Here is a 27,030-nt window from a genome sequence, read left to right as displayed (position 1 = left end):
TTTCATAAACTAAAAAAAAAAAGATACACATATATAAAAGAAAACATCTAAAAAAATCTGTATTCGTTGCCTAATATCACATAACAAATTACCCAAGATCTTAGTGACTTAAAACAATAAACACTTATTAATTCACAGTTTTTGTGGGAAAGAAACTCAGTTGTGGCTTACCTGGGTGGTTCCGCCTTAGGATCACTTATGATCTTAGTGACTTAAAACATTAAACACTTATTAATTCACAGTTTCTGTGGGAAAGGAACTCAGTTGTGGCTTACCTGGGTGGTTCTGCCTTAGGATCACTTAAGAGGTTGCAGTCAGGATGTCAGCCATTTCTGCAGGCATCGGAAGACTTGACTGGGCCTGGAAAATCTGCACATAAGACAGCTCTCTGCCATGGTCCTGGCTGTTGGAAAAGTTCCTCTTTATGAGTTACTTGAGTGTCAGCATGACATGATGGCTAGCTTCCCCCAGCATGAGCAACCTATGAAAGGGCATGACAGAAGTTTTAACACTTTTATGACCTAGAATCAGAAATCATACACCATTATTTTTTTAATCTACTTACACAAGTCAGCACTATTCCATGTGAAAGGGAACTATAGAGGGGCGTGAATACCAGGAGACTAAGATCGCTGGATGCCATATTGGAGGATAGCTATCATAACATTTTTCTTTTGTTCCCACCTATCGATTACATTTACTAAACAATGTTCCTCTCTGGTTGTGCTGCCAAGCTCCTAAAATATTTGATCTACATCTTTCACCTCCTCTCTTTAATGATTCTAATTCCTTCTTATCCTTTTTGTCATCTACTTCAGTGCATACCACTCCATGAAACTATTTCCTCAAAGGTTACCAGTTATCTCTTTCTGCTAAATGTATGACCTTTGCCTTTCCTCAGACTTGTGATTCAACATCTTAAAGTGTTTGCTGCAATGAACAACCCCCTAGTGACATTTCCTCATTCTTTGGCATCTTTGGCACTTTATGGGCTTCTTCCATCTCTTTGATGCCACTTAGCTTCTCCACTATGTTTCTACCTGTGGAGTGTTCTCTAAGTTTACCCCTCTGTTTTTCTCCCTATAGTTTGACTGGTCTCATATATCCTCACTGCTTCGGCTGTGACATTTAGTATCTGGCCATTAGTAAATATGCATCTCCTTCCCTACTCAATCATAGTATGTTCTTGCCAGCTGCCTACTAGCATCTCCATTCTCTAATCTCTAAGAAATTCCCACTGTTTCTTCCTTCAATACCTCTTTGAAGAATTTGCCTTATCCCTTTCATTCCAACTACCACTACTGTAGTCCAAGCCCTCTCTATCTCACAACCAGATCAACACAGCACTATTTTAGCTGATATATTTACTGGACTAGAGGACTGACCTTGCCTTTTCTTTAATAAAACTGTCATACACTTTTCCACTAAGTCTTCTTTAAAAATTCCTTTTATCTTTTTATTTTTAATGATGAAAATATTCATTATCATCTGATTTCAAATCTAAACTCCTTAGAATAGTTTCTGAAACCCTTAATGTGTTTTAGAACCACACCATTTGGCTACCATACCTAATTCCTTATTTTCTTTATTTCTCACTTCTTCTTTACCTTATTTTTCCTTAATGAGGTTAATCTACTCATTGTCCTGCAAATACACAAATTTCCACATTTCCTTTCTTTAATTCTATTCTCTACCACACACACACAAAAATATGCTCTTATTTATGTCCTCCATTTTACAAATTTTCTAGTCTCAGTTTCCACAATCTCGGTGAAATCTTCTCTGACTACTTTGGTTCATACTAAACTGTTTGATCTTTTAGTTCCTGATGCCCTATTAGGCACCCACGTCTCTGATTCTTCCTATGTTAGTTTTATTTCCACAGCTCAGTTGTAGGCTTCTAAATGCTGGATTTATTTATTTCTTCTCATATTTCTTTTAAAACATCTAAAATAGTCTACAAGTACCATGCTGAGCACATAATAGGCCATGAATAAATATTTATTGGTTAACTAAATGAGGAAAACAACTAGAAAATTCCCATGGCATTTGGCAGAATGACTACAGGCAAAAGGCTCCTTCTCAAAATATATTATCTAAAAGTGTATTTTCCCCATGTGTCAATGAAAAAACAAATGACTTTCTTCTAGCATAGCCAAAGTTAGCTCTTAAAGCACGTGTAAAATCCAAAAGACAGAATTTCTAAAGGCACAACTGTTTAAATAAAAAGACAGATACACAAAAGAATTGCTTCATTTAGCAAGTACAGAAGAAATAGATCACATTCCAAAAGTAATTTGATAATTTTGGCAGCTGGAAAATAATTTTATAAAAATTTAAGCAATAAGGCTGTTGTCTTGGATTTATTAAGGGAAAGGAAATTTTCGTAAAGCCAAAAAAGTAAGACAAGAACTTACATATGTGAGTATCAGGAAAAAAAGTAGGATGATTATATCACTGAAGAAACATCTTTTTTTCTAATTCAAGCATATTAAAAATTAATGTGACTATTAACAACTATGACCTCTCTATAGAAAGAGAATATATCCGTACTTCCCCCAAAGCCTCACAGTTGTGTCCTCCTTTAGAAGCAGTATTATGTCTTGGAACCAGTTTGAGGTTCTGCAGTCAGTGGGACTTATCATTACTAGCTGAGTGACCTTAGGCAAGTTACTGAATCTGGAGGAAACTTACCAACCTCACAGAGCTGTTAGGAAAATTAAATGAGATTACGTATCTGAAGGAAGCTGGCATGGTGTCTGACTCATGCTGGCCAATACATCTTAGTCTCTTTCCATTCTGATTAGCAGAGATAAAGATATATTAGGAGACAGAACCACACTAGAGTAGGAGGGAGGAAGCTGGGTCTATTTTCCAGGTTGAGCTGCTACTTAGATATTGTGGCAGGAACAGCAAATTTTCTTACAGATTCCATTTTCTTCACTTAAAAAAATTTTTTAGTTTTAATTTTTGTGGGAATAGGGTGGGTATATATATTTATGGGGTACATGAGATATTTTGATGCAGGCATCCAATGTGTAATAATCACATTATGGAGATGGGGTATCCATCTCCTTAAGCTTTTAAACTTTGTGTTACAAAAAACATCCAATTGTAATTGTTTAGCTATTTTTAAATATACAACTAAATTATTTTCATTATAGTCTCACTGTTGTGCTACCAAATACTAGGTATTCATTTTTCTAAATTCTTTTTATGCTCATTAAACATCCTCATCTCCCCCCAGTGTCCCCACTACTTTTTCCGGTCTCTGGTAAACATCCTTCTACTCTCCATCTCCGTATGTTCAATTGTTTTGATTGTTGCATCTCACAAATAAGTGAAAACAGGTGATGTTTGTCATTCTGTGCCCGACTTATTTCACTTAACATAATGACCTCCAGTCCCATCCATGTTGTTGTAATTGGCAGCATCTCATTTTTTATGGCTAAATAGCACTCCATCATGCATAAGAACCACATTTTCTTTATCCTTTCATCTGTTGATGGACACTTAGGTTGCTTCCAAATCTTGGCAGTTGTAAAACAGTGCTATAGCAAACATGGGAGTGCAGATATCTCTTCTATATACTGATTTCCCCTCTTTTGGGTATATACCTGGGAGTGCGATTGCAGGATCATATGGTAGCTCTATTTTTAGTGTTTTGAGGAACCTCCAAACTGTTCTCCATAGTGATTATACTAATTTACATTCCCACCAACAGTGTAAAAGGGTTCCCTTTTCTCCACATCCTTATTAGCATTTGATATTGCCTATCTTTTGGATAAAAGCCATTTTAACTGGGATGAGATGAGATCTCATTGTAGTTTTGATTTGCATTTCTCTGATGATTAATAATATGGAACACCTTATCATACGCCTGTTTGTCATTAGCATGTGTTCTTCTGATAAATGTCTATTCAGAGCTCTTGCCCAGTTTTAAAAATCTTTTAAGTTCAGGGGTACATATGCAGGTTTGTTACATAAGTAAACGTGTGCCATGGGGGTTGGCTGTACAGATTATTTTATCACCCAGGTATTAAGCCTAGTACCCATTAGTTATTTTTCTGGTCCTCTCCCTCCTCCAACCCTCCACCCTCTGATAGGTCCTAGTGTGTGTTGTTCCCCTCTATGTGTCTCAGCATTTAGCTCCCACTTATAAGTGGAAACATGAGGTATTTGGTTTTCTGTTCCTGCATTAATTTGCTAAGGATAATGGCCTCCAGCTCCACCCATGTCCCTGCAAATAATGTGATTTCGTTCTTTCTTATGGCTACAGAGTAGTCCATGGTGTATATATACCACCTTCTCTTTATCCAGTCTATCATTGATGGGCATTTAGGTTGATTTAATGCCTTTGCTATTGTAAATAGTACTGCAGTGAACATACACATGCATGTGTCTTCATAATAGAACAATTTATATTCCTTTGGGCATATACTCAGTAATGGGATTGCTGAGTCGAATGTTATTTCTATCTTGAGGTCTTTGAGGAATCACCACACTGTTTTCCATAACAGTTGAACTAACTTACACTCGCACCAACAATGTATAAGCATTTCTTTTTCTCTACAGTCTCACCAGCATCTGTCTTTTGACTTTTAATAATAGCCATTCGACTGGTGTTAGATGGTATTTCATTGTGGTTTTGATTTGCATTTCTCTGATCAGTGATGTTTGTGCCCATCCTTCTTGAGGATTTCCAGGTATTTGAAGGGACTTGGGCCCCAAGTCCAATATCACTGTGGTTTTTGCAGACTCATAGAGATATCACCTTGGTTGTCTTGGATAAGATCTGCAAGAATTCTCTGGGTAACCAGGCAGAGACTCTTGTTCTTTTCCTTTGCCTTCTCCCAAACAGAGTTTCTCTCTCTCTGTGCTGAGCTGTCATGGTGGTAATGAAAGCACCATGCTAGTGTTAGCACAGCACTAGGTCTTGCCCAAGGCCCGCTGTAACAACCACCTGGCTACCACCTTTGTTCACTCAAGGCCCTAGGGCTCTACAATCTGCAAGTGAAGCCAGATTGTGTCCTTCCCTTCAGGGTGTTGAGTTCCCTAAGGCGGGTCCAGAGATGCTGCTTGGGAGCCAGGGATTGGAGTCAAGAACCTTAGAAATTTGCCTTATGTTCTATTCTTCTGTGGCTAAGCTGGCACTCAAACCACAATATATATTTCTCCCCACTCTTCCCTCTCCTTTCCATAGGCGAGGAGCCTCCCTGTGAGCACCACCACCACCACTGGCCCATCATGGGGTTCTGCCAGGTCACCACTGAGGTTTACTTAACGCCCAAGCGCTCCTCATTCATCTTGTGGTGAATGCTGCCAGTCCTGAAACTCACCCTTCAGAGCCGTGGGCTCTGCTCTGGCCCCAGGGCAGATCCAGAAAGGCTGTCCAAGAGCCTAGTTCTGGAATCGGGAATCCCACATGTTTGCTTACGGCTCTACCCCACTGTGGTGGAGCTGGTACCTTAGGTGAAAGACAAAGTCCCATTTACTTTTCTCTCTGCTTTTCTCAAACAGAAATGTCTTTCACTGTAGCCACCACAGCTGGGAATGTGCTGAGTCACGTCTACAGTCAGCATGTCTCAGAGTCCAAGGACCACAGCATACTACTTGGTTATCTCTGCTGGTTATTCAGGCACCAAGGACTCTTTAGTCATTAGGTGACGTATCCTGCTAGGACTGGGTCCTTCCTTCAAGGCAATCGGTTCCCTTTGACTCAACATGTGTCTAGAAATGTCATATGGGAGATAGGGCTTGAAAAGGGGATGCCGTAACCCTGATTGGTGCCATATCCTACTGTGGCTAGGCTGGTACCCAAGATGCAAGACAATTCCTCTTTACTCTGCTCTCCTCGCCTTAAGTGAAGAAATAAGACACTTTTGTTTCCACAAGCTGCTCTGCCTAGGGTTGGAGTCGAATTGGCTCAAGCACTTCTTCAACCACCCCAGCTGGTGTCTCCCTAGGTCATGTGCCCCCCAGTCCTCTGGCTCTGAGCCCAGCCAAGCACTAGGGTTTGCCTAGGAATTGCAGTCCTTCTGGACTGCCTTTCGAGTTTACCTAAGACTCCAGAGTACTTTGGCCCATGGTGCCAAAGCTTTCCAAGAAGCTGATGTTCTGACCGATGTGATGAGTGATTCCCCTTTGGCTAGGTCTGGTCCAAATGCTTTCTCCATGTGCTGGCACTGGCTGAGTTCAGGCCGGCTTTTCTCTCTGCTATGACAGAGTAGCAGTGAGTTCAGTTTATGCCTCCCAGTTACTATGCTCTCCCTCCCCTAAATGCACAGGCTCTCCACACTACAGAGTCATTGCCAGGAAATTGGGAAGGGGTGATGTCGCTGATTCAAGACTGTCTCTCCAACCCTTCTCTATGCCTCTTTCAATGATACAAAGTTAAAACCAAGTACTATGATTGCCCACTTGAGTTTTGGTACCTGTGATGGTGCTTTTCTGTATCCAGTTGTTAAAATTTGGTGTTTCTGCAGGGAATATGAATGGTGTAGGCTTCTATTCTGCTGTCTTGCTCCATCCCTCCTCTTCTTATAGAAGCCCCTGAGTTTTAATGGGTAGCAAATAAAGATATATTTCTTTCGGCTTCCTGGGGTTTCTAACTGATTTATTTGCAATGCCGTTTGGTAGACCAGATACTACTTTACTACCATTCACCACTAACTTCAGTCCTACACTCAGCCAAATGACAACATTCATGACTCTTTTTTGATACCTATGGGCTCTTCTGTGTATGATCGCTGGACCAGACGATCTCTAAGAAATCTTCCAGCATTCAGTGGTTCTGGGAAAACACATGGGATGATGTTCATTTCTCTGTTAGTCAATATTGCAATTACTTAGTGAGTTTTCTCTTTTTCTCAAAATTTAACAGGAAATTTGAAATGATCTTGGTTTTAAAATTCTCAGATGTCTTCTGCATGTTAAACCTATCAAATATTTATTTAGGAGATGGATGGCATATTGTGGTTGCTGTAACAAAATACCATAAACCTGAGGGCTTAAAATGATAGTTTTTTTATTCTTTCACAGTTCTGGAAGCCAAAGGTCCAAAATCCACATGTCAGCAGGGCCACAAAGACTCTAGGGGATAATCATTCCTTTCCTCCTCCAGTTTCTGGTAGCTCCAGGCCTTAGTGGGTTGGTGGTTGCATCATTTCAATACTTGTTTACATCTTCATATGGCCTTATCTATATCTTTGTCTGCTGTCTCTTACCAGGACACTTGTCATTAGATCTTGGTCTCATCTCAAGATCTTTAGTCCCACCTGCAAATATTTTATTTGTAAATAATATCGCATCCACAGGTTCTGGGGATTAGGACTTAGATATATGTTTTGGGTAGTCACCATTGAACTCACTTACTACAGATGGCTACATAAACAATCACTTACAAATACATGCAGTAGAGCTATATCATACTCTAACAAGGAAATAGTCATATTTCGCTTTTTAACTATTTACAAAAAAATGAAAAATTTGTTTTAAGATATTTTCATATGAATTGTGAAGCTACACATTTAAATAGCAATCTTTTCAATCTATCAATATCTTCTACATTATCATATTTTCATTATTGTGAATTTTGTCCTAATTTTCAAATTTGCTACTTCTTAAATAGCTAACAATTATTTAGAAAGAAGTCTTGGAAATAACCCATTTTTTCTTCTGTTTAAAGAAACAAGTACACATAAATACAATCTTACAATTCAACATAAAAGTATGGAGAAAAAAATTATTCTCCTTCAATATTCCTTTCTTAATCCCTCTCTCTTCCTTAGACAAATAACAGTTTAAAATTTCTTTCCAAAACTTTTGGGCATACACAAAGGACAGTTGTTTGTGGGTTTTTTTGTTTATTATAAATGGGATTATGGTTGGTGAATTGCATTTTCCCTTTACCAATACCTCTTGAAGATATCTGTCTACATAGACATCTATACCATTATTTTTGTAACTGCACAATATTGATAGAAATAATGCGCCATAATTTTATTGATGAACATCTAATTTACTTTCAAATTTTTTATATCACAAAAATGTTTTAATGTCATATATCTTTAAGAATGTACAAATATTTCTATAGGATAGATATTTAGAGGTAAAATTCTTTGGTCAAAGTTACGCACATGTCCACTTTGATTTATCCTGCTCATTTGTCCTGCAAAAGGCTCTGTGAATGGTTCCATTATGGCTAAAGAATAATCCTTACGTGGTCAATTAACCAGCTATATTCTTCTATAATAGCTGGACAGATCACGTGGGCAAAAGGATATATATGTATATGTTTATATGCATCTGTATCTTTTTATGTACATATATGTGTGTGTGTGTGTATATAATGTACTGTTTTTTTTTTCTATCTAGGTGTTATAGAAAGCCACTCAGCATCAGCTGGATAAGTTAGAAAAAAAGTCACTTATGCTAATATCCCCCCTATCCACCCAGATAGGCTAAGCATCATCCACTCACATAAGGAAAAAGAGAGCCATTTTTTCAGTGTAGTAAACAAACCACAACAAAAAAAACCTAAAAGAAAAAAGTAGCATCTGTTCTGCTTTATGGACCAGTGCCATGGTCCCAAGGCAGAACACTATCTAAGTTCAAGAATTCGCCCTGAGAATGGAGGCAGCTCCAAAATATCTAATGGAAGCATCTTAAATCAACACAAGAGCTCAATCCAACAATGCCATCACAACTCTGTACTTTTTTCCCAAAAGTTCTAGCAGGAGAAAACTTGCTAAAAGCTATATGTAACTTGAATTCCAAGGTGATCTGAATAAAATGAGTGCAGCACCACAAATTATGTATTTAGATGCTTTTCAGCTAATCTAGGAAAGAGAGAATATCTTTTCCTCAGGCAAAAGGTTAAACTAGAGTGACAGTAGCATAAAAAAGCTTACTGTGGTGCCTCAATAGCTGTCATTCCTGACTTCAGCACTCAGCATAATTATACCAACATAGTAATAAAAATAATTCCAAAGCATTTGAACATGATATGTCCTTAAAACAGGTTGACAACTAAGGATGCACATATTTTGAAGGCAGTGGACTTATAGCTCTTTAAAATGCAGCAGGAAACTGCATTTCTAAAATACAAGAGTGCATAGAATTATTTATCAAGTCATTATAGAATATTTACAGCCTTAGAAAATGTATCATGTTCCATTAAGTAGAGTTTGCTTCCATCAAGCTATTCCTTATGCAGAGCTTCAAATATCCTTCATCTAACCTCACTGAAGTCCAATATATACTTTCTGCCTCTGAAATATCTCCACATATATCCTTATCACATATTTGGCAAAATAGGGGGTCAAGCAATAAAAACCTGATGGGTTGTATTGCATGGAATTGCTTTCTGATCAAAATCTAAGATGCATAAAATGTTGGGTTGTTACAGAGTTTGTTGTATTTACAACAAAGCAGAAAAGTTAGTCAATTTAAACATATGAAATCAGCTGCACTAAAGATTAGAACACTCTGGGGATCAGAGACACAGTTCAGGATGGCTGAGCACAGACAGTGTGACATATTTCAGGACAAAAGGATTTTGTACTGGGGGAATGATTCCATTCTACCAACGAGCAAATGGAGCAAATGATTATTTTTGCATTATGTGTTATTCTTTGACTTCTCTTTTCACCATTTGGAGATCAAACTGTTTTTGGCTGTTCTGTGACTTTTTTTAACCAATGATCGGATACCTTTTTCTCTGCTTGTTTTCACTTGTTTTTTATTTATTTATTTATTTTGAGATATAATTAACACTCAGTAGTATGCACAGCCAGGCATAGTGGCTCATGCCTATAATCCCAGCACTTTGGCAGGCCAAGGTAGGTAGATCACTTCAGGTCAGGAGTTCGAGACCAGCCTGGCCAACATGGTGAAACCCCATCTCTACTAAAAATCCAAAAACTAATAATAAGTAGCCAGGCCCGGGGCATGTTCCTGTAATCCCAGCTACTCCGGAGGCTGAGGCAGGAGAATCACTAGAACCTGGGAGGCAGAGGTTGCAGCGAGACGAGACCATGCCATTGCACTCCAGTCTGGGCAACAGAGCGAGACTCCATCTCAAAAAAAAAAAAAAAAAAAAAAAAATAGTATGCACAGACTTCAACTGTTCAGTATGATGAGCTTTAATAATTATATACAGCCATGTAACCAACATTGAAAAAATACATTTTAAAAAAATCCCTTGGGCTCTGTTCCAGTCAATTTCTGTCCCCATTCCCACAACAACTATGAGATTTCTATCAGCATAGATTACTTTTGCCTGTATTCAGATTTTGTACAAATGAAATCCTACAGTAATATACTTTTTATCACTTCATGTAATATTGTTGGTTATCCTTTCTATCACTTAATATAACGCTGTTGGTTATCCTCCATGTTGTTCTGTATATCAATAGTTTTAACTGCTAAATAGTGGTCAACTGTATGAATATACTACAATTTATCTATCAAGTCTCCCATTGTTTGATATTTGGGTTTGTTCTAGTTTTGGTTATTATAAATCTGGTTGCTATATCTCTTTACATGCCATGTTAATACCTATGAGTAGTATTGCTAGGTCATAGGGACTGCCAGTTTTCATAAGCATTTTTATCACTTTACACTCCACCAGCAATATATGAGAGATTCTTCACTACACATTCTCACCAAAATTAGATGGTTTTTTTTAATTTCAGCCACTCCTGTGGATGTTTAGTATAGCATCTCATTGTTGCTCTAGTTTGCAGAGCCTTATAACTAGTAATGTTAAAGACTTCTTAAATGTACGTATTGTTCATCATAGATTTTCTTTTGTGAAGTGTCTAAGTCTATTGCACATATTTCAATTGGGTTTTTTTTTTGTAGTTGATTGGTAGGAAATTTTTATCTATTCTGTATACAAGTTTGTTGTCAGAAATTCTTTGAATTTTATTTATCATTTTGAGATGTATTTATTAATTTTTAATGGAGTCTTTTGATGAGCAGAATTTTAAATTTAGCCTAATTTTAGTAATTAAATTATTGTCTCTTATGGTTGATGCTTTTTGTGTTCTATAAAATACATCTTTGCCTAACCTGAGGTCATGAAGATATGTTTCTTTTTTCTTCTAGAAGCTTTATAAGTCTCATTTTATGTTTAGGTCTGGGATTCATTTTGAATTAATTTTTGTATATGGAATAAGAGTCAAATTACATTTTCTTCCATACAGATATCTAGTTGTTCCAGCAACATTTGTTGAAAAGACTTTGGCCAAAGAATTGCTTTGACACTTCTTTGAAAATCACTTGACTGCATATTTGAAGTTGAAAATCACTTTACTATTTGTGGTTTGTTTGTGTTCTATTAATTTATTTGCCTATGCTTATGCCAATACCACAGTTCCCTGATTACTATATGTTTATAGTAAATTTTGAAGTCAGGTAGTCTTAAGTCCTCCAATTTTGTTCTTTTTCAATATAGTTTTTGTAATTCTATTTTCTTTTCATTAACATATATAATTTAGAACTATCTTGTCTATTTTTCAGAATAGCCTGTTGACGACATTTTGATAGAGATTGCATTGAGTCTATGTATCAATTTAGGAAGCCTAGACATTTCAACAATGTTGCATTTTCCTATCTAGGAACATGCTGCACTTCTCCATTTATTTAGATCTTTAATTTCTCTCCCGGATATTTTATAATTTTCAGTGTAGAGGTGTTACCTATCTTTTATTAGATTTATTCTTTCTTCTCCAAGGTTTTTGATGCTATTACATATTTTTAACTGTTATTTTCCAACTGGTGGTGGGATGGCAATTGGCTCCATGGCTGGGGCCCTTGTAATTCCAATCTATTACAAGAGCCCACACACGGTTATTAAACATGCATTAGCAGGTCAGCTGGTTTCTGCCTATCTTGTCTGTGATTAATTCTTCTAGAAAGGAGAACAGTGATAAATCTCTTCTATCCTATAAAGAGTTCCTCACTCTCTGATATCTTGTTCATTTGGGTTTCTTTATGTGCTCAGCTTTACGATGTTTTTTTAAACTATCATTTTTATACCTTATCTGGTTTGTTTGGGTTATTAATTTAAGACTAATGGTCTTTCGTGACTTTTTACATCCAAACTAGAAATCAATCAATTATGTGGTTTTTTAAAATAGTTTTAAGGTAACCTTCCTCTTTACTATGTCTGAAAATACAAAAAGGAAAGGAATCAAATAGTGGCCAGGACAACAAAATCATAAAGAACTCTGCTGACATGGCTTGCTATGTGCTAGGTCCTAGATTTACAAGTATCACCAAATTCAGTTCTTAGAACAACCCTATGAAGAAGGTATGACAGTCATTATCCCCATTTTACAGCTGAGTAAGCTGAAATACAGAGTACATAAGTAGTTTATCTGATGAAACACAGCTCTTAAATGAAAAAACTGGGATTTAAACACAAGTAGTCTGGGTTTCGAGCCTACATTCTCACCACCTTCTCTTCAATTTCCCTCTACCAAATCTTACCCTTTCTACATTTACCCTCATTTCCCAAGTACGATAGCTATCTGGAATTTTTAACTGTAAATGCTCATTTCTTTTTTGAATTGTGCCACTTCTGCAATTTTCATCTATACAATCTCTTATACTCAGTATTTTCATATAATAGATACAACTTATTAAGTGCTCATATAAAAGATATTGTGTGTTATTAACAGTAGTTTTGTATATATTATTCACAAATCTCACAAAAATTCTTAAAGATAGATGATGTTGTTCTCATTCTATTTTGGGGTCCACATTAAAGTCCAAAGCAAGCAATTGTCTTAATTCACATAAACATTAGTCAAAGGGTGAAATTGGAATCTGACCAATCTTGGGTTTAAAGCCCATGTTCCCTCTACCACTCCACACAGCCTCTCTCTCATGAATGAGTCTCCGAGTCTTCTGAACTCATCGTCACAACTCCCTTTCCTCATCTTTTATTAGGTACTCTAACTGGGTATTTATTTAAATGCTACTTCTTTGTGTATCATTACTTTATTTTGGCTTCTGCTATTTTAAATTCATTTGTTTGAAGTTGAGGTCTCAATGTCTACTGGAGCCTCCTTTGGAGGATATTTTAAAAACTGAAATTTAGATTAAAAAACATAAACGACGAGTTAATAGGTGCGGCACACCAACATGGCACATATATACATATGTAACTAACCTGCACGTTGTGCACATGTACCCTAAAACTTATTTTATATATATGTATATATATACATATACATATATATACATATATATACATATATACATATACATATATACATATATATACATATATACATATATATACATATATACATATATACATATATACATACATATATACATATATACATATATACATATATACATATATACACATATATATATACATATATATACACACACACACACACACACATACACACACACACACACACATAAGGAAATAATCATTAATGGAAATGAGTGAAAGAAGTCAACCAAGCAGCCTTTCAGATGTGTACAGTAGATTGGGGTCTGGGGTTCATACTATGGGCAGGACCTGGTTCTCAGCTACTAGAGTTAGGAGAAATAATGCAGAATCTCTCTGCTCATGCTCAAAAAGGTATGAAATTACATATGACTCCACATTACCATTATTATCATGTTTTTTCAAACAACCCCTCATACCAACTTTATCTACTTCAAAATACAATGCACCATTAATGTCCATTTTAACATGGATTCAACAGAATGAAAGGAGATCAAAAAGGCTCCCAAACTCCTCGGGGCTGACTCTGAGACTTGAACTCCACCACAATTACTGCCAGTAAAACTTGTCCAGTTCTAGCCTCAAACATCAAAAATCTGATGCATAGTTTCCACGTGCATATAGTTTCTTGAATCATTTAGATAAAAGAAGAAAAACTCTATAATAAGGGCTTGCAATCAGAGAGACTGTCACTTGATCTACTAATACTCAATTTATGGTAGGCGCTATGCAAAAATCTATAATTTGTAATTTGGGGCCTATTTCTGAAATTTAATGGCACTTAACAAGATTTAAAAATACTGAACACTTATCTTCATTCTCAGTACAGAAACCCTTCCGAGAAAAAATTCTGCTACTCTTTTAGGACTGAATCTCATTTCAGACACATGTTTCTTTCTATAGCTCATGTGTAATTATTTAAATGTCATTAAATCCCGCAAATGTGTTTGATAAAGTAACTGAAATTAATTCATGTAATTTATTTTACTTTCAATGATAGAAATGTGTGCACATAAATGTCACTGCACTGCTAAACCCAGTAGATCACAATTGAGTTTTCCTTCTGAGGATTTCTAGTCAGTAGGGATTTTAACTTCCAAATGCAAAAATTTCTCTCTTCCAGCACATGAGTGGGCTGAGGCACTGATTAGCAAGTTTCATTAGTAAGAAATTCTCTCATTCAGGCCCATGACCACAGAGATGAAGCCAGGACGTTATTGAGACCAAGTTCCTGCTCTAAAATGATCCCTGTAATACTATCACAAATTATGCAAGTGCTTTTTATTTTTTTTTTTTTATTATACTTTAAGTTTTAGGGTACATGTGCACAACGTGCAGGTTTGTTACATATGTATACATGTGCCATGTTGGTATGCTGCACCCATTAACTCGTCATTTAACATTAGGTATATCTCCTCATGCTATCCCTCCTCCCTCCCCCCATCCCACAACAGGCCCTGCTGTGTGATGTTCCCCTTCCTGTGTCCATATGTTCTCATTGTTCTATTCCCACCTATGAGTGAGAACATGCGGTGTTTGGTTTTTTGTCCTTGCGATAGTTTGCTGAGAATGATGGTTTTCAGCTTCATTCATGTCCCTACAAAGGACATGAACTCATCATTTTTTATGGCTGCATAGCATTCCATAGTGTATATGTGCCACATTTTCTTAATCCAGTCTATCATTGTTGGACATTTGGCTTGGTTCCAAGTCTTTGCTATTGTGAATAGTGTCACAATAAACATATGTGTGCATGTGTCTTTATAGCAGCATGATTTATAATCCTTTGGGTATATACCCAGTAATGGGATGGCTGGGTCAAATGGTATTTCTAGTTCTGGATCCCTGAGGAATCACCACACTGACTTCCACAATGGTTGAACTAGTTTACAGTCCCACCAACAGTGTAAAAGTGTTCCTATTTCTCCACATCCTCTCCAGCACCTGTTGTTTCCTGACATTTTAATGATGGCCATTCTAACCGGTGTGAGATGGTATCTCATTGTTGTTTTGATTTGCATCTGATGAAAGGCTAATATCCAGAATCTACAATGAACTCAAACAAATTTACAAGAAAAAAACAACCCCATCAAGAAGTGGGCAAAGGATATGAACAGACACTTCTCAAAAGAAGACATTTATGCAGCCAAAAGACACATGAAAAAATGCTCATCATCACTGGACAAGTGCTTTTGAAAAACCAGGAAAGACCATAGCAGCAAATAGAACCCCTTTAGAAACTGATTTTGGCATGCCTGGAACAGATGCTACAATCACTTCTAGTCAGTAAGCACTGATCAACAACAAAACTGCTACAGGCAAAATGAGCTAATATCTGACCCAAACTCATGTTCACAAAGTCACTTCAAGATCTCACTTCATACATTTCTCTACATATTTGTTCAGGTGAAACTACAACTTGCCTTTTTTTGAGTAACCTGCCCTTTTGTCTACTTACTAAGCACAACAGTGTAGATAGTCTTTGGCTGGCCTGATAGAAAGTTGATTTGTCATTGCCATTTGTCTAACGCATGCTTGTTACAGAACAAGGAATACACTTTCAAATAAGGGTACGAAATATGGTTTGATGAAACACAAGGAGTGAAGGAGCACTTAGTCCTTGCCTGTGTACTTGTAACATACTAGTCAGTCTGGTGTGGAATATAATAATCTACAATTGATCTGAGCAAATATTTCTCTCTGATTAGAGGACAGTGATGATAGAATATTCCAGCAAAGTTAAAAAGGCAGAATGTGGTTTCTCCCTATGGTGTAATCCCAGGAGGAGTTCACTGTTCTTCCTATTTCAGAATTACTGGCAGTTGAAAATTATCTTTAGTCACTTTATTATCTGTTTAGATTTGAAGATAAATGAATCAAACATCTAATTTAATGCAGTCATTTAATTCTACTGGTTACCTATTCTCATCTATACAATTGACTTTTGTATTTCATATCAAAGGGTATCTTTGCAGCAGATTAATATCTAAACCACTAGAAAAAACCTTTATAAGTGAAGAAGTTTATATGCTCATACATATTTAAAAAATACTTGCATTCTGTGAAAACTACAAATGTCAAATGACTTACAGAAAACAGGAAATCATATTGAATTTGTGATTAACATTACAGTAATAACTACATTGCACAAATACACAGATGTATATTTGTTGCCATGATAAAAGTTTCCTTAAATTACGTGATTTGTAACATATCTTAGCACAAGTCATATTTTCCTTGGTGACCCATGTTACCTCTAAACTATCCATTGGTAAATATATGGACAGAATGTTTATTTTCTGTTTGGACTGCAAAATCTACATAGACACATGCAACCTTTAAAACAATGCAACCATTAAGTAAAGCAAGTGACTAAATTTCTGTGGTGTACTCTCAGTAGTGCTATGTAAACATGAGGCCTGAGAGCATGCTTTAGCAGTTTGCTCTTGCCCTTCTTCAGGTCTGCCCCTCCACATGGGTAAGGGAACTGCAAGGCCAAGGCTCTGGGAGCTTGGAACTCTGGAATTACTAAGTGGGAAGCTATGGATGAAGCTTGCCTGTGAGGACCAAAGTATACACACATGTGTACAAAAGGCACCAAGCATCTTGTAATGCAAAACGGATCTTGGCAAAAGAACTAAGAAGCCATAGGCCTATATCTTGGTATACCTGTGAAGATCTAAGTATTCTAAGAGTCTTCAATTCTAACATGGTCTTCCAGTTCATTCCAAATGCATATTCATCAAGGGAGGATAGCCCATATTTTGTAACCATTTTCTTACCTTGATTTATAACTTTTAAATATTTAGATATATGATATATAAATTACTATTTTTAGTTATACCTTCATCCTAACACAGTTAGGACCAGGTTTTATCTTTAATAAAGACCCCAATCTTCCTAAGCATGACTCACTTCTCCACTTCACTGCAGAATTGTTTGATCACAGGCTCTAAAAAAATAAACAGAACTAACTGCCTATACATAATACATCATAACTGCTACAATATGCAAGCAAAAGAGGAAACATGCTGCACACATATATTATCAAAGTGCAACAAAGAACATAAATGTATTATTCATGACATGAAATGAAATGACTACTGTCTTTAAAACTACATTGCTCCCTACCCATAGCGATAAAATGAATTATCTTAAATGTGTACATGATGACATTACAAGTTTTACTAAATAAATTTAAACACTTCAACAGGAGCTATGAAAAAAAAAGTCAACTATGAAATTACCCAAATTACATTTTCTCAATTTTTAACAAAATTATAATCATGTTTTTTTCTTGCTTATTAAAAATTTCATAAAGTCAAAAGATATGCAGAAAATAAAGAATACATGGGTATAACTCCAGAAAATACATGGAAAGAGAAGGAGTTTATCATTAAAGTCTTTGCCACAACACACTTCTCTTCATAACGCTTGAGAGAAATCTTCATAGCAGAGTGAATCAAATGGAATATGGTAGACTGGTAACAGAGGCAGAATCTATCTGCATTAGTGCATGGAATGTGTTGAGGCTTTTTAACTTATTAAACATATCTGTACCAGATTTTAGTACTGTAAGAAACTCGCTTTATGTTAAAAGATTGAGAAATCTAATATTGATGGGAATTACACATTCTTTTTAGCTAGTATCCAAAGTGTTATACCCAAAATGGCTCACTAAAGTAACATGAAAATGCTTTAAAAATAGAATATTTGATGATTCATAAAAATAATTAAGGACTGTGTTAGACCCAAATTTTATCATAATGAAGAATAATTTTGCTACCAACAGAAAAAAATGCAGCATATTTTGCATATCCTTACGCATATTTTTTGCTCTTTTTAAAGTCTATATAAACATCGACTTACATTCTTTAATTTTTATTATAATCATGTAACTACAATAAACAGAAGCTCAGATTTGCTTCTGACTGTCACTAACAGACTCAACATATATTGTCTGAAATTTCCAAAGTCAGAGGCAGCAACATTAATGAAAATTACAATGGTTTTGCTTTGAAATTATGAACTTTAAAATTTTTTTCTTTTAAATTATTATGGATATGTAATAGTTGTATGCATTTATGGGGTACATGTGGTATTTTCATACAAGCATACAACATGCAATGATTATGTGGGGATAATCGGGATATCCATCACCTCAAACATTTATCATTTCTTTGTGCTAAGAACATTTCATATCCACTCCTCTAGTTATTTTTAAAACATACAATAAATTGTTGTTATAGTTGCCCTGTTGTGCTACAGAACACTAGCTCTTATTCTATCTAATCGTATTTTTGTACCCACTGACCATCCTCTCTCTATCCCCCTCCTCACTACCCTCCCCAACCTCCAGTAACTATCATTCTACTCTCTATCTCCATGAATTTAATTTTTTTAGTTCCCACATATGCATGAGAACATGCAATGCTTCTCCTTATCTGCCTGGCTAATTTTACTTAACATAATGTCTTCCAGTTCTATCTACATTGTTGCAGATGACAGGATCTCATTTTATTATGGCTGAATAATATTCCATTGTGTATATGCACCACATTTTTTTAATCCAGTCTTCCACTGAAGGACACTTGGAATGATTTCATATCTCGACTATTGTGAATAGTGCTACAATAAACATGGGAGTGCAGATATGTCTTCAATATACTGATTTCTTTTGGATATAACTCAGCAGTGGGATTGCTGGATTGTATGGTAGTTCCATTTTTAGTTTTTTGAGGAAACTCCATACTGTTCTCCATAGTGGCTGTACTAATTTACCTTCCCATCAAAGTGTACGAGGGTTCCGCTTTCTCCAACATCCTCACTAGCATCCATTATTGCCTTTTTTTATAAAAGCCATTTTAACTAGGGAGAAGTATCTCATTATAGTTTTGACTTGCATTCTTCTGATGGTTAGAGATGTTGAATATTTTGTCATGTAACTGTTGGCTATTTGTATGTCTTCTTTTGAGAGATACCGAGAGGTATCTGTTCAGATCTTTTGTCCATTTTTAATTGGCTTAATTTTTTTTTCTGTTGTGATGTTGAATCTTGTATTTTACTTGTACTTTTTTAAAACGCTTGGTAATATAAGAACAGAATACCAACAACATAGAATTTTACTAGTGTGTTCATACAGATGCACTTCAGAAACAAAAAAAAGAGCCAAAAGCATTACTACAAAATAAATCATTGTCAATATTCAGTTATGATTTTGCAAAATCTGTATCCATAGCAAACACTGTTCTTTGGTTAATTTAAACTCTTCCCTGTAATATATTTGATTTTCTGTATTAAACTATATAAGAAATATGATCCTAAACAGGGAGTGAGTATAGGAAGGAAGAAATAAAATAATATCCCTGTAATCAGAGTAGAAGAATGTATTAGTTACATGGGAAGGTATTTGTGCAGTATTCTTCTCAGGTTCTTTACATTTATCCAGTGATTGAAAAGACAGCATCTACTGTCCTCAAATGACGCCTCCAATTTCACAGAAATACAATGGTACAGGGAAAAGTTTTAAGTTGCATTAAGATTATTTTAGCTTAAAGTACAAAGAAATTGTTGAAAAAATAATACTCTACACAGAAAATTTTTGGAAGGAAAGACATTATAACTGGTCTGTTGTACATATATTTCTTACTAGCAAAACAAGATCTCTTTTCTAACCCACTGTATATAATTTGCTCCGATGTAAGTTGAACCTTATGTATTTCATCAATGTTAGAAACATAAACTAGGGCACTGAGATTGTATAAAACTAAGATGTACTTCTTTGCTAACACAGACATTATTCTATAATCATTTATAACATAATGTATCATTTCTCTTTAATTCTAGATTAATTTTCCTTTTGAAATTTTGAAATATATGACTCTAACTGCCTTCTGCATGAATATAGAATTTTTCAAGAGTGAGTGTACTTTTCAAAGAATAAATTGACTTTCCTTTTCACACATAAGTCAAAAATGGCAGAAAATATTTTGCCTTGATTTAAAAAAAAATGAAGCCAGCTGAAATTCAAAAATGTCAAGTAGATACTCATTTCATTTTTCATAGTTTCCTTTCAAAAAAATAGTTTCAATATTGTTTAGATATTCTTAACGCCCCAAGACACAAGGAAGAGTAGAAGAAAGATGAGTGCCATGAAGTGAAAAGAATCCAAAATTAATGATATATAATAAAAATCAAAAAAGCAAAGAATAGTCCCATTTTATTAATCAGTTTAATTCCTGAGTATCTACTGTGTCATCACAACTGGTCTAGCTATATATTATCTAGGAATGTATAAAGAAACCAAGTAAATACACATGCAGCAGAAAACAATTGTTTACTACATAGTTTAGTAGTGGCTTTGTAAGCAATAGGAGTTTCAAGTATCAAGAAATCTATGCTTATAGAGAATGTTCAGCAATTATTTTCAGGATGGAGAGGACAAAAGGAAATAGACAATAAAAGCACCAGGAAGTGGAAGGAGACTGGATCTCAAATTCATTGAAAATGTCCAACAAAACAAGCACTGTCCTTTGTGTTTTTGTTATATGACAGAATTTCCCTCGATTATGGTTATTCATGTGGGAGGGAGTCATGATATATTCAAAAGACGACAAAAAATGTCACCCCCTCGAAGTGGCTCTTTACAAGACACAGTGAAGTTAGGTATGAAAGAGAAAATAAGAGAATATTTAAACTAATTACTTTGTAAAATGAGTGAAGGAGGAAGAGCTGAATAAAACAATATGTAGACAGTAACAAAATTCCTATTGAAGGTGTCTTCTGGAAAAGATAATGCATTCAGGATCAATGAGTATATTTCCCAATTCCACAACTCAGAAACCAGTTGTGATGATTCAAAAGAAACGAGAATAACACAAAAAACAAAGGAGGGTGCCAAACGCCAACACAGGAATGCCTGCAAGATATAATGCAGACTGAAAAAAAATATGGATTAATACACAACTCCTGTTTTACAAGAAATCAAAATAGTTCTGCAAGAAGTAACAAAGAAAATTTTGGCAACTGGTTTTAATTTGAAACAGTAAAGGCTAGAGGAATTGTGTTGTCATGGGAAAGACAAAAGACATGTCACTTTAAGTTTTACTCCTCACAGCACTCCAAGGCCATGAAGTAGCACCTGTGATGAAAGCATTTGGCTACAACCCCAGAGAGATGCAGGATGTAGCATTCCCACAATGAGCAAGCTAAAATCCATACAAAAGGATTATATACAGCCAAACTTTGTTGGATTAAAAGCAGACTGGAGAGAAAACAAAATAAGGAAAATCAGCCTGAATTTAGTAGTTTCAAAAGATAGTAAGAATTAACTTTACAGGAAATAATTCACCATAAATGCAGATATCTGTATACTTCCTCAGCCTAGTTAATAATTAAACTCATAACATTTACCTATAAATCTTGCCTTTCAATTACATTTTGAAGGGCTAATTATGAGACCTTTATAGACAAAGAGGAGAACCAAGGAGAATTCACATCTAGTATTTTTGAGCAGATAGAAGACCCGGTTAGAGCTGCCCCAATACAAAGTCAGTCTTATAAAAACTCATGAAGAAACTCTGCAACATAAACATGAAACTAAACATAATATGGGAAGTACAGGTACAAAAGTATGCTTTTGAAGATGTACTAAAGGCAACAAAAGAAAACCATTTTAAAAACTGCTTTCCTCTCTCAAGAAAATAAAATAGACTCAAACGTGATAAGAAAATATGCTTACATGAAAAGGAAGATTATGGGGTTAAGCTAAAATATTTTGTTTAAATCTCTGAAGAGCTTAAAATGGTATTAGATGCCATATAAGCTTAGAAGCTATTGAAAAATAAAAGTAGAATCAAAAGTGTCAAAAAATCAAATCACTGCTTTGGATAAGAGGCTTTAAAAATTACTCAGAATATGATGTAAAGAAAAGTAAGAGACATTGAGAATAGATAGCAGAAATCCACATTTAGGAATAGGATTTCCTGGCAAATCCTATTTGAAAACAGAACAGATGGAATAAAAATAATATCAGCGCACCAACATGGCACATGGATACATATGTAACAAACCTGCACATTGTGCACATGTACCCTAAAACTTAAAGTATAATAATAATAATAATAATAAATCCAAAGTGTATTAAAAGAGTATTTCCTTAGTCAAATATAAACTGCATTCACCTCAAAATAAAAATCAAACATTAACTTGAGGCAAGCAAAAATTGAAACACAGCATGCTAAAAGTTATAGGGTACGGCAAAAGCAGTGGCAAATACCTACATTAGAGAAAAAATAAATATCTCAAATAAACAACCCAACTTTACACCTCAAGGAACTAGAAAAAGAACAAACGGATCCCAAAGTTATTATAAGGAAGGAAATAATAAAGATCAGAGCAGAAATAAGTTAAATAGAGTCAAGAAAAACAATGGAAAAGATCAACTGAAATAAGAGTTGCTTTCTTGAAAAGATAAACAAAATTGACAAGACTTTACTTAGACTAAGAAAAAAAGAGAAGATTCAAACAAATAAAAACTAGGTGAAGTTATTTAATGAGAATTGTCATCTCAATTGAATCTGGGTTTATTCAATTTTTGAGGACAAAGAAAGAACGCTTCAAGCATCCAAAGAGAAGAGACATTTCACCCACAACGAAAAAAGCAATTTGATCACATCATTTTTTCTACTTGACTTTATTAAATGCTAGATAATCTCTACCAATGTTTGCAAATATTAAAAGGAAATGGTTCTGACTCATGAAATCTATAGTCTACTAAATCACGATTCTGGAAAATTAGCAAGGGACAGAAATTTTTTATTGAAAAAATGATGTAGGAACTACATCATTTATGTGCCATTTCAGGGGGGAAGAAACTGTTTGAAGATGTACACCAGTGAATGAACACATAAATCAAAATCTATAGCCCACAAATGATTAATTTGTTAGTGAGCATTAAATATATATTCATTTATTTTTAAAACACACACACACGCACACACACATATATATATTTTATATATATATGTGTATATATATAGAGAGAGAGAGACAGAGAAAGAGAGAGAGCATGCACGAAAGAGAGGGAAGTATAGTAATGGTGGAAAATCCAGTTATGAAATATAAATTAATAAGAGAGATTGAAGAAATTGAAGGTTTTCCAAGTCTCCATCTTATAAAGAAGTCAATAGTTATCATAGCTGATATTCTGAGTAATACAGAATCCTGAAAGTTTTTTAAAGTATGAGAATAAATCTCTAGCAATTTGAAGGCCTCAAATTAAAAAAGAAAAAAAAAAATAAAAGAAACTCAGGCCATAAAAGAAAACAGAACAAAGAGATAATAAGTATTAAACAAGGTTACAATATTAGTAAGAGGCAAATTCAGATTTATGATACAAACTTCAAAGGAACAAAGAATGATACTTCTATGGATAAAAGGACAATGTTCAAAGGCTATTAAATTGTCATCACTTTTCTGCATCAAATAAAGCAAAAAAAAAAAAAACCATAAAGCAAAAAGGATTGGAAATAAAAGTTGACATTAATGGAAACGTGATAATGCAGTAAAAGCTTAACTGACTTTCTAGATTAATTGACATTGTCTAGTCCTGTCAAATATACAACATATCCTCAGCCATTTAAACACTAACCACTGACAGGTTCCTTCTACTATATGTGCATATTTTTCTGTTCACATCAATTGAGTTGTATGCTTACCAAGAGTCAGTTATGTTTTTCCAAAACATGCTTACATTTGTTACACTTGATATCTATATTAGGCATGATATAGTATATAAAATATTATGTATTAAATGAAATAAATGTGTAAAATGTTTGTACTTAATTGAAACTAAATGAAACACTTTGTGAGGCTTTAATGTGGTTCCCTTAAAATGTTCTGTCAAGTTAGGTGTAAGCTAAAAAATGTAAATTATTGGGAGATGAACTATCAACTGCAAAAACCTAGACATATTATTGTACACTCAGATCACTTTCAAAAATGTTTCTAAATTCTCACGCCACTTAAAAATCCACAATCAAAAATAATAGACCTTATATAATGGGTATGATTTAAGCCAGATAAATAATAGAACTCCAATTTAGGGCCCATATTCCTAGAAAGGCCCTGTATCACAGGATTACCAAACAAATATGTAATCCATATTTTTTAAGCCAAAATAAAAGGTTTTCAATATGTATAGATATTCTTCTTTATCTACTGCCTTAGCAGACATTTTTTGATTAATTGATTTACTCCAATCCTGATCATGTTAGATGGAGTGCTTCTATTGTTGTGAAAATTTTAACACTCCTCTCTCAGTATTTGACATTAAATAGTTTAAATAAAGTGAGGTTATGGAGATGACTAATAATAATAAATAATATAGTATCTAAATTTAGTTTTATAGATTTATGCCTAGACCTATTCCCTGCAAAAAAAATACTCCTTTTTAAACTTCCCTTGACCATTTATAAAAACTGACCACATATTAGACCATTTGCTATAAAACATACATTTTTACAGTAGTGATATTAGAGTTTATATTACTTGGCTATGGTGAAAATATCCTGAAGCCAGAGAATATCTTCTGTGTTTCAGGACACAAGGGATTCAGTATAACTAAAGCAGAATGGCCTTATAGGCCAGTTATAAGGACTTTAACTCAAACTTTGAAGACTTAAAGTAAAATTATCTATATTTTATGATTTTCTTTTTAAAATTTTCATAGACTAAAATGCATTTTGTATGGATTTTACTAAATGCACAGAATCATATATCCACCACCTCAGTATCATACAAAATAGTTTTAACAGTCTGACAACTTCACCAAAAATAGGATGAAGGAGTCAAGGACATGAATAGAGGAACCAGTTAGGAGGCAATGGCAAAAATCAGAAATAATGTATGGCTTGAACCAAAATGGTGGCAGCAGAGGTGGTTTAAAGTTTTTAGATTCAATAGGTAATTTTTAAGGGTAAGCCTGCTTGATATCCTGCCAGAATGGATGCTAACTAAAAGGGAAAGAGAAGGTTCAAGGATGAACCTAAGTTCGTTTTAAAAAGCAAATAAAAGGATGATTTTGAGATGGGGATGATAGAAGGGTGAGTTCAAGTTGAAACATTACTTTTGAATTATCTATAAGATGTCTAAATAATGAGTCAGTATTTGAATATGACTACGAAGCAGAGAAAAAGGTCTTGACCCAATATATCAATTTGAGAGTTGTCAGTATATAGATCGCATTTAAAATCATGAAATAGGATAATATCAACAACGAACTATGCGTAGAGAGGAAAGAGGTCAAACGCCTTAGCTTAGGATGTTAGAGAGGGTAGAGAGATTAAGAAGAACCAGCAAAGGAGACTCAAAAGAAGCAGTCATTGTAAACAAAGTGAGTAATAATTTGTGAGCCAAAGCAAGAAAATGTTCCAAGGATAAAGGAATAATCAACTGTTTCAAATTCTGTAGATAGGTCAGTTAAGTTAAGGACTAAGAAATGTCATTGGATTTAGCAACTTGGAGGCCATTGGTGACCCCCAAGGACACCCTTAAAAGAGTTCTGTGTATACAGTCTGACTGAAGAAGGCTCAATTCAAAAGAGAAAAGAAGAATTGGAGCCAATGCAAAGAGCCAAATCTTTTGAAAAGCTTTATTATAAAAGAAAAGAGAGAAATAATGGTGGTGATAGTAGGAAGAAAAAGTAGAAGCAGTTGGGTTTGTTTTGATAAGATAAAAAATCACTACATGGTCATTCACAAGTTTAATGGAAAGGAAGAATTGAAGACACAAGAAAGAGAAAGAACGGCTAAAGAGAATTTCTTAGGAGGATGAGAGAGAATGAGACCTTGTATACGAGTATGGGGGTTTTATTTGCGGGGAATTTAGAAAGTTCATTTATAAAAAAGGAGTTTGGGCATAACACATGAGCATGGATACAGGTGGGTAGAGAGAAAAGAATGGATAGACTCAGGCAAATCCTCTGATTGCTTTCATTTTATCATCAACAGCAGAGAGTGAGAATGAGGGAGGAGATGATATAGGTTTTATAGGAAACAAAAGAATCTGAAAGGTTATGTGAAAAATGAACATATGAGGGAAATATAATCATTGGTCATCATTGGGGCACACTTGAGTTTAGATGTCATAAATTTAAAGTGAGATAATGACAGTGAGGATATTGATAAGATTTTCTCCAGCCATGTTCAAATTTGCAGGCACAGTCACAAGGTAGGCAGACAGATTGATTTAACTGAGATTGTGATTTCTCCAGGAAGTATAATGACATAAGAGAGATACAATGAAGTTGTGGATTTATGGCAAAGGAATGATTAGGATGATGAAACATGGAATTATCACTGAATAAGAAAGGGTATAAAGACATGTGCTGAATTAGAGACAAGGAAAAGGTGGTAGGTCCATTAATTTCAGGTCCCTGTGATGGGTAAAATGATTATTGGAATTAGAGTACTGGGGAGAGTCAACTAAAATAACAGAAGGTGATAGAGAATGAGAGGCTTTGAAATCAAAATTATAGAATGGATATTGTTAACAATAATGGCGAAATCTAGGCTATAAACAGGAGTGAGTGGTAGAAATAGGACCAATAGCAGTGGAGAATATAAGGTCAAGAGGATGAGAGACCAAAATATCAGACAGATGATCTCACAGATGTTGACTGCACCAGGAATTATGACAGGCAGTACTAGTGTTGGAGAAACAAACAACAATACAAGAGTTTAATATTTCAGGAAATGAAGAGAAATGAAATA

At 34.9% G+C, this 27,030-nt stretch overlaps 1 long non-coding RNA gene across 1 annotated transcript in view; it reads right to left on the bottom strand.

The window, feature by feature from the left end:
- Nucleotides 1–275: 275 nt before the first annotated feature.
- LOC131382873 (uncharacterized) overlaps nt 276–27,030 on the bottom strand; it is a 400,557-nt gene continuing 373,802 nt past the window's right edge. The window contains exon 3 of the long non-coding RNA XR_009212481.1: nt 276–481. This is a non-coding gene — a long non-coding RNA (uncharacterized LOC131382873). The remainder of the gene's footprint in view (nt 482–27,030) is intronic.

Source organism: Hylobates moloch, unplaced genomic scaffold, assembly GCF_009828535.3.
Source record: "Hylobates moloch isolate HMO894 unplaced genomic scaffold, HMol_V3 SCAFFOLD_1, whole genome shotgun sequence".
Lineage (NCBI taxonomy): Eukaryota > Metazoa > Chordata > Mammalia > Primates > Hylobatidae > Hylobates > Hylobates moloch.
This window is presented reverse-complemented; position numbering and strand designations above follow the sequence as displayed.